The sequence below is a fragment of the Pseudophryne corroboree genome, chromosome 4 (assembly GCF_028390025.1).
Source record: "Pseudophryne corroboree isolate aPseCor3 chromosome 4, aPseCor3.hap2, whole genome shotgun sequence".
NCBI lineage: Eukaryota > Metazoa > Chordata > Amphibia > Anura > Myobatrachidae > Pseudophryne > Pseudophryne corroboree.
The window spans coordinates 627217534-627226052 of record NC_086447.1 but is presented as its reverse complement, the minus strand read 5'-3'; the positions used below and the strand labels follow the sequence as shown (position 1 = coordinate 627226052).

The following is an 8519-nucleotide window of genomic DNA, read 5'->3' as shown; positions in this document are numbered from 1 at the left end:
TAGTGCCAAATGTCCATCCCATTTTCCATCGCATCCTTCTAATGCTGGTGATCGATATGTCCAGGTCATACTTGGAATGGAGAATTTGTTTTATTTGCAAAGCAGTACGCTCATCATCCTCAAGAGTTAGTTCCTCCACAATTTCTTGCACTCTCCTACAGTACAATACAGTATGAAAAATATTAATGAACAGCACGATCACAGGAAGATAAAGTGTTCCTTTTTTTCTTTACTATTACAACAAAATTTACTATTGTATACAGTAAGTCAGTTAAACATTACAGTATTGTACAGTACGTACCATGTGCATTTTGTAGGAGATGCAAATCTAGGCACTGTTCTCTCGACTGCCACTTTCCTTGAGCCATGCATGGATCTCTTTGATGCTTTTGAGGGGAGTCGGCCGGCGGCCATTTTGTCATCTTGCTAGGCGATCGAGTACGGTGTACCGTAATGTGCGTAGAGCTTGCTTATTCCTATCTCCCCTGTATATTTTAGCTAGGGGATTGTGACGCTACTTCAGCATTACCCCGTAGCCTACAAAACCTATGCCATCGCTTGCTCCATAGCCGATTGCTACTACGAGGTGGGGGTCATGTGCGGCAGCCATTTTGTCAGTTTGCTATGCGATAGAGTCCGGTGTGCCGTAATGTGCATAGAGCTCGTCTAACCCTATCTCCTCTGTGTATTTTAGCTAGGGGATTGTGACGCTTCTTCAGCATTGCCCAGTAGACTGCAAAACCTATGCCGTTGCTCGCTCCATAGCTGAGGGCTGCCATGAGGTGGGGGGAGTCGGACTGTGCCCGTTTTGTCAACTTGCTAGGCAATCGAGTTCAGTGTACCATAATGTGCATAGTGCTCGCCTAGCCCTATTGTGCCTGTGTATTTTAGCTAGGGGATTGTGACGCTCCTTCAGCATTGCCCCCTAGCCTGCAAAACCTATGCCATCGCTCACTCCATAGCCGAGGGCTGCCTCGAGGTGGGGTGGGTTGGGCAGCAGCCATTTTGTCAACTTGCTAGGCGATCGAGTCCGGTGTACTGTAATGTACATAGAGCTCGCTTATCCCTATCTCCCCTGTGTATTTTAGCTAGGGGATTGTGACAGTCCTTCAGCATTGCCCTGTAACCTGCAAAACCTTTGACTGTGCCTCCCAAATGACCCTCTCAAAGAGGGACAGCATGCTCTGTTCCTGGACTTCTATATTAATTCACTGTATGATTGCTATCACCTGTGGTTAAACACCTTTCTTATCAAATAACTACTGTACAGTACTGTTGTTCAACACAGGTGATGGCAATCATACTGTACATTAAAAATGAAGTCCAGTAACAGAGCATAATATAATACTGTATCTACACTTTATTGTTGTGCACTTTATTTGAAAATGTACATGTTACTTTAACCATATTGTGCTTTACATGTTTCCTTACTGTATTTTTTTTTTTTTAGACAAAAGAATACTGAGAATGCAGACTACAAGTTTCTATGGGAGTGCCAAAACCCACCCATCAATGGCATAGAGACTGGCTGCAACAGCCCCACAAATGCAGGAGAAAACTGCCAAGAAAGCTCAGAAAGAAAATGTGGTAAAACCACAAAAAAATACCAAGGCAAAGAATAATTATTTTGGGCAGATATGTGGTTTGCCAAATGTTTTAATTGTTCCATCCCTTGCAGATCACAATGTTCAGCCAATGAACATGGAAACACTGGTGCTAGAGGACGTGACAAGCACATCAGGAAGTTTCCTTTTTGGACCATGTTGCCACCCCTGGACAAGGAGACATGGCACATTCACCACAAAGAAGGTTGGATTTCATAGATGTGAACACAGACGTGAAGGACTGCCAGTGTACCTGTGCAGGTTTAGTAAATGAGCTAATCAGCAAGGTGACCAATCTGGAGGCAGAACTTAGTGGACACATAAGTCATCTTAGGGGACAGGTCAGTCAGCTTCCGACTGAAATTGCTGGTCTTAAAGAAGGCATAAAGGATCAGATGGTAGAAGCCATGAAGAAAGCCATCCAACAAACAAGGGAAGAATGGCAAGATGGAGTTGGCCAGACAATGATTACAACGAACCACTAAGTGGTACAAGTCGGTGGAGAAGGATGCGGAGGCCTAGATAAACGTGGAGGCCTGGTTGGATGCGGAGGCCTGGATGGACACGGAGGCCTGGATGAACGCGGAGGCCTGGATGACTGGATGGACATGGTCTTGTTGAAATTCTCACATGAATTGACTTTGATTCTCATTAAACATGACAATCTAGTTTTATATCAAGTTGAAAAGAGTATCGAAGAGCTAGGTAAAACATTAAAGATTTGGGAGAAAGACCTCACCTTTCAAAGTATTATTGATAAATACAAAAAGGAATTGGAGACGTATGAAACATCCATCATAGAACGAAAACGTAATAAATTCCATAGAGACAAAAGGGATTTTTCCCAAGGGAATATCTTTCGTTGGAATTCATATACCCCAAGAGGTAGAGGAGAATCCACAAGAGGGGACATCAGTTCCTCCGAGATAGAATCCTCATATAGTGAGGACTCCTCCACAGAACATCTGGAAGGTGTATCACAGGTATCCAAACGTTACAACAGTGAGGCCCCTTTTTTAGGGAAAGGTCAGCGTTCCAGATGCAGAAGCAAATATCGTGGAAGACAAGACGAGGGGGGAAGAAACAGCGACAGAAACAACCGAAACTTGGATACCCCGAGGACCTCGAATTATTCCATACGCAATACCAGGAAGCGTTGATCACAGACAAACTACAAATTATTAATCTCAGTACCAGAACCTTAACGGAAGATCAAGTGGAAGTTTTAAGCAAAGGACTATCGTTTTCACCCACGTCACCTTTCAATAGGTTTATGTGGGAAAAAGATCTCAGGCTCTTTGGCCGGAAATTATTATTAAAGAAATTCTTTGCAAAATCATCTAACAGGAACATGACAGATGGGATGTCACCCACGGGTCCAGAGACAATTGACTCCCACCATGAAGAATCATCTACCTCCACTTCCTCCGCTACATTCTTATCTGAAGAAGAACTATCAGCTATCCAGACCTTAGAAGAACTATATATGGAATCACCTTCCAATATGTTACCTGCACATAATCCCAGACCAATGTGCAATGTGAAGTCTACTTTCTTCCCACAGGACAATAACAGTCCAGAGGTAAAAGTCTTCCTAGATCTGGTATCTAGAGAATTGGATGATATTCAAACTAACTCCAAGAAGAGATGCCTCAATAAAAACCTCAAGTATAGAGAAAGGCAAGCCCTTAAATAAATTAAATCCTGGAATGATATTGTTATAAAGCCCTCTGATAAAGGGGGCAATATTGTAATATGGTCCATCACCATGTATGAGAAAGAAGCTCGGAGACAACTTTTGGACACCTCATGCTATCTGAAATTACCACTTAACCCAACAGTTAAATTTCATAAACAATATACGCATATGATTGAGGAAGCCTCGGCCCTCGGAACCATCACACAACAAGAAGTCAAATACCTCACAGTTTCAAACCCCAGAGTACCTACGTTTTATCTCCTACCCAAAATACATAAAAATATCAAGAAACCAGGGAGACCCATTGTCTCAGTGAACGGGGGCCTTCTGGAGATACCTAGCAAGTTCCTAGACCTACATCTCAGGGAACATGTTCTGACACTACCCTCTTATCTAAGAGATACATCTGACCTGTTACGGAAACTGCATGACATCTGCTTAGATGGAGACTGTATATTAGCTACCTTAGATATAGAGGCACTTTATAGCAGTATCTCTCACCAACAAGGCATACAAGCCACAAAGTTTTTTCTAGATATGAAGGAGAAAAACGACTTCAATGACTTTCTGTGCGAAATGTTAAGCTTTGTATTGAACAAAAATTTCTTTACATTTGGTGACCAATTTTTTCAACAAATCCGGGGGACAGCTATGGGAGCAGCATGTGCTCCCACATATGCTAACCTGTTCCTCGGGTGGTGGGAACAAACGATTGTGTTTAGTGATGACAACCAGGAATACACACAACACATCCTTAACTGGCTCAGATACATAGACGACATTCTGGTGATCTGGGACAGCGATGAAAAGCTTCTACTGGACTTCATAAATCATTTGAATGACAATAATCTCAACATCTTTCTGACTCACACAATAAGCAAGAATGAGGTATCCTTCTTAGATCTCAACATCTATAAGACAGACAATGGAACCTTGTCTACAGAGCTTTATCGTAAAGACACAACCACCAACAGTATCTTACATCAGACAAGCTCCCATTTTCCACCGACCATTGAGAATATCCCCAAAGGGAAATTTCTCAGACTTAGGCGCAATTGTACAGAAGATACAGTATATAAACAGAAAAGTCAGGAACTTGCCACTCGATTACAAGCTCGTGGCTACAGCAAACGTGCCCTGAAGAAAGCCCAAAAGTCCGTTCTGAAAACCAAGAGAGATACTTTGATCTTTCAAGATAAATTAAAGGATAACAGGGATGATTCACAAATTAGATTTGTGGGCACCTTCTGCCCAGAATAGCGCCAAATAAAAAATGCAATCCAAAAACATCTACCAGTTTTACATCTTGATGCAGACCTATCACCCCTACTGGATCCCACAATCCAAATGAGTTGGAGTAGATCGAACAATATGAAGGATATGCTGGTTCAGAGCCATTTTTCACGAGATCCTACCAAATCGAGAAATATCACAGGGTCTTATCCCTGTGGACAATGCAAAGCTTGTCCTCAGATCTTAATAACTAATCAAGTCAGAGACAGACTTGGTCGAGATATCCCAATACGACATTTCTTCAATTGCGACACGCAAGGAATGGTCTACTGTCTAATTTGTAGCTGTGATCAACGCTACATTGGTATGATCACGAGGAAGTTCAAAACCAGAATTTTTGAACATATGGGAGCCATCAGAAATGCGTCATCAGACCTGCAGAAGGGCAAGAAATTGACGTCAATAGCCAGACACTTTCATGTCCAACATCAAGACTCCCCTTGTGAGATGCGTGCATTCGGTCTCGACAGAGTCCATTTAGGCATACGCGGGGGAGACCTGAGCAAAGAGTTGATCAAAAAAGAAAGTGAATGGACCTTCAAATTGGGAGGCTTGAAACCATCAGGCCTCAATGAATATATTAATTATAGTGTATTTTTGTAAAAACCTTTGCACTCTGAGGCTCATATAGCCATACTTTTATCACCAGCTTTCAATAACTCCTTTCCCTCTTCCATATTAAAAATTCCCTCCCCCCCTTTCCCCCCCCCGCCCCCCCCCCCTTTTTTTTAACCCCCCCCAAACCCACCCTTTCTCCTATCTAGTTTTCATTGATCCATTCCATTTCCCTCCCCCCCCTTTTTTCCCCCCCTTTGTTCCCCTTCTCCCCTTCCCCCTTCCCCCCCCCCCCCTTCTTTTTTCCCCCTCCCCCATATCACCTTCATCCATATTTTATCTGCATCCACAACCGTCACCTAGGACACCTGTTCAATTTGTCTTATAACATATCTCCTTCCCTTTCTCACTCCATCACACTTGTACATTCCCTTTCCCCACACCTAGCATCACCATGCCATCAGCATATCTCCTTACTTCCACATCTATCTGTACTTGTGCAATTTTTAAGCACACCACATTTAACTGATGCATGCACACCTGCTAACAGGTAGTATCCCACTCCAGCCCAATAAAATGGCTGTACACATTAAGCTCACTTTACACTATCAATATATAGAAGCTGAATCTTTCTTTCTAAAGAATCTTTCTTCTTTTTCTTTTCTTTTCTCCCCCTTTTTTTTCTTCTTTTTTTCTTTTCTTTCTTTTCTTGTTCTAGTTCACTCCCCTTTCTCCCTGTCCACTCCCCCCCTTATTCCTTCCTAACCCTACCCGATAAAACCCCCCCAACCCCTCCCCTTCCCCCCTTCCCGCTCCCACATCATTGGATATTCACTCCCTTACTCCAATTATGAGCCGCAAATAACTAAGTATTAGACCACATGGACCCGACATTTATTTATTTATTTATCCAAGTATCCCTATCTACTTTATTGGTATCATTCTGTTCCATCCTGTTCCTCTTTCATCCTCTGTCATAACTTTTAATAGCCTTTATAGTGTGCTTTTACACCTTGCTGTACTCCAATCAGTTTCACTTGTCTTATACTCAACTTCAGTACCCGTTGTATTCCCAACATTCTTCTATTAAATTTAAGTATTATTTACTTTGTTTGTAGTTATCAAACACCTGCATTTCTGGAATGTAGTTGTTATTATTATTATTATTATTATTATTATTATTAATTTTTCTTGTCTTTCTTGAGACACTTCACTGCTATTCCATGAGCATTGCCTAAATTTCTGCAGTAATGATTAATTGAGCTAATGCTATCATATAATTGTCAATTAATAGTACCAAACGTGTATGTAATTATATACAGACTTACAAACTAATAAGTACTCTTCATCATGGTTGTGTTTTAACTTTAATTTTTGTTATTTATTTTGTTTTAATCCTCCTTTTTTTGCATTCCTTTTTCTTATATGATATTATTGATGGGCCCCCCTGACAAGCCTTGATCGCAAACATTCCCTCTGAACTTGAGGATATCAGCAGCCAATCAAGGGACACACCCTTTCAGTGATTGGATCCAAACCAGCTTCATTTGCTTTAAAAGCCTGCAGGGACCCAGCCCATTACAGGAAGTGACCAAGCCCGGCGGACGGGTGAAACGTGTCTTCCGACTTCATCCATTGTCCTGGCTGACTACAGTAGCGGACGTTCTTCTCACCCACCCGTGTCCTGTGCCTCCTCTGACAGCGCTTCACTACGGCTGGCCGGAGCGTCAGACGTTCTCCTTCTCCTCTCCAGCGGTGGTCCCGTGCTTCTTCCGACATTACCACGCTTGAACTGAGTAGCGGACGTGTTCCTGCACCTGTCTGGGGCTGCCGGGCCGGCGGCACCTTTCAGAACAGACCTCAGCGTGGTGGAAGGGGTTACTACATCCAGTCATCGCGGGTAATATCCAAACTGTCTCCTATCCGTCACGATCAGCTTGAGACCCGCACAGATTGGACATCTACCATCCCCTGCTGGTTTGAGTCAGCATTTATATCTCCTGCTATTTATTTAAAATAGATACATTTGTATCATAAAAATCCCAGGGGTTTTTCTCTAATTTCATTCTTTCATTCCCAATTAGCAATATACGCTGGGATTTATATATGCGCTGTGATATTGAAATGTATTCAGCACACTGTCTGTATACTTTATACATGCGCTGTGAGATTGAAATTTATTCAGCACACTGTCTTTATACTTGCTACAATATTAGCAATATTTATACATGCGCTGTGGTATTTAAATTTATTCAGCACACTGTCTTTATACCTGCTACAATATTATCTTTGTTCCTAGTTCTGTTTTCCTACAGGGACCAATTTTTAGTAATACATTGTATCTTTCACTGAGATTGCATTTCATGTTGTATACATGACTCACGCAACCCTTGCTCTCCCCCCCCCCCCCCTGCCCTCTAGTGCTTTTCTACAGCAATATTACTGGGTACATTGTTATCTTGCACTGTTTACTTAGAAGAATACCACCATCATAAACATCTCTTCATTACATCGAGTATTAATATAGAGATGGCAGTACTGATGTTGTACCCAGTATTAACCCAGTTGTAATTTTATTATTGGGTAAGGACACGACACCTGATACCTGATTAACATAATCATAGAGCTCACATTCTGCACATATTGGACAACAATCCAGCATCTTATCTTGTGACAATATTACTATTTTGTCCAAATTCAGCAACTGCATATTTGTATGGATGTATAACTCTGATCAGTCCATCCCGACATGTGCCTTTCCTTTTTTCTCTTTTTCTGAGAATTCTAAATCATTTGACTGGTATAGGTACCAAGGTGTACTTCCCTTCTCTGCTTCCATCTACATTTCATGGACTCTCACCACTGATTCTGGGTATATCCCCGTCTAACATTGGCAGCAGATCCATCTCTTTTCTTCTATCAGTTAATTTCTGTGACTTTACTTTGATACTATATAATTCGTGAACTCTCATCAGTGATTCCAGAGCTTCCCATTGGTGTTTCAATTTCCCTACTATCATACCACACTGGAAACGCCCAAAACCATCCGAACTTGGAAGCTAATCAGTGTTGGGCTGGGTCAGTACTCAAGTGGGGGACCATTGAGGAATACTCAGTTTAGTAGAGCACGCATTGGTCCCACATGCTCAGTGTCTAACACTGACAGCAGATTCACTCTGCTCTCTCATTTCCTTTGCTCTTCTTTCTATTCATGTTTCACTTCTTCATCAAAGCATATTGCTGGCACTAATATAGGACATGGTTACAACTTCGTTGATCTTTGTTAGTAGAACGTACCATTCAAATATTTAATATGTAAATATTCATTTCATTTACCGCATTTAGATCTAACTCCGCCAGCCAGGACT

General features: G+C 41.9%; 1 pseudogene; it reads left to right on the top strand.

Moving 5' to 3' along the window:
- The first annotated feature begins 8159 nt into the window (after positions 1–8159).
- Positions 8160–8278, top strand: LOC134912309 (5S ribosomal RNA; annotated as a pseudogene).
- Positions 8279–8519: the final 241 nt, after the last annotated feature.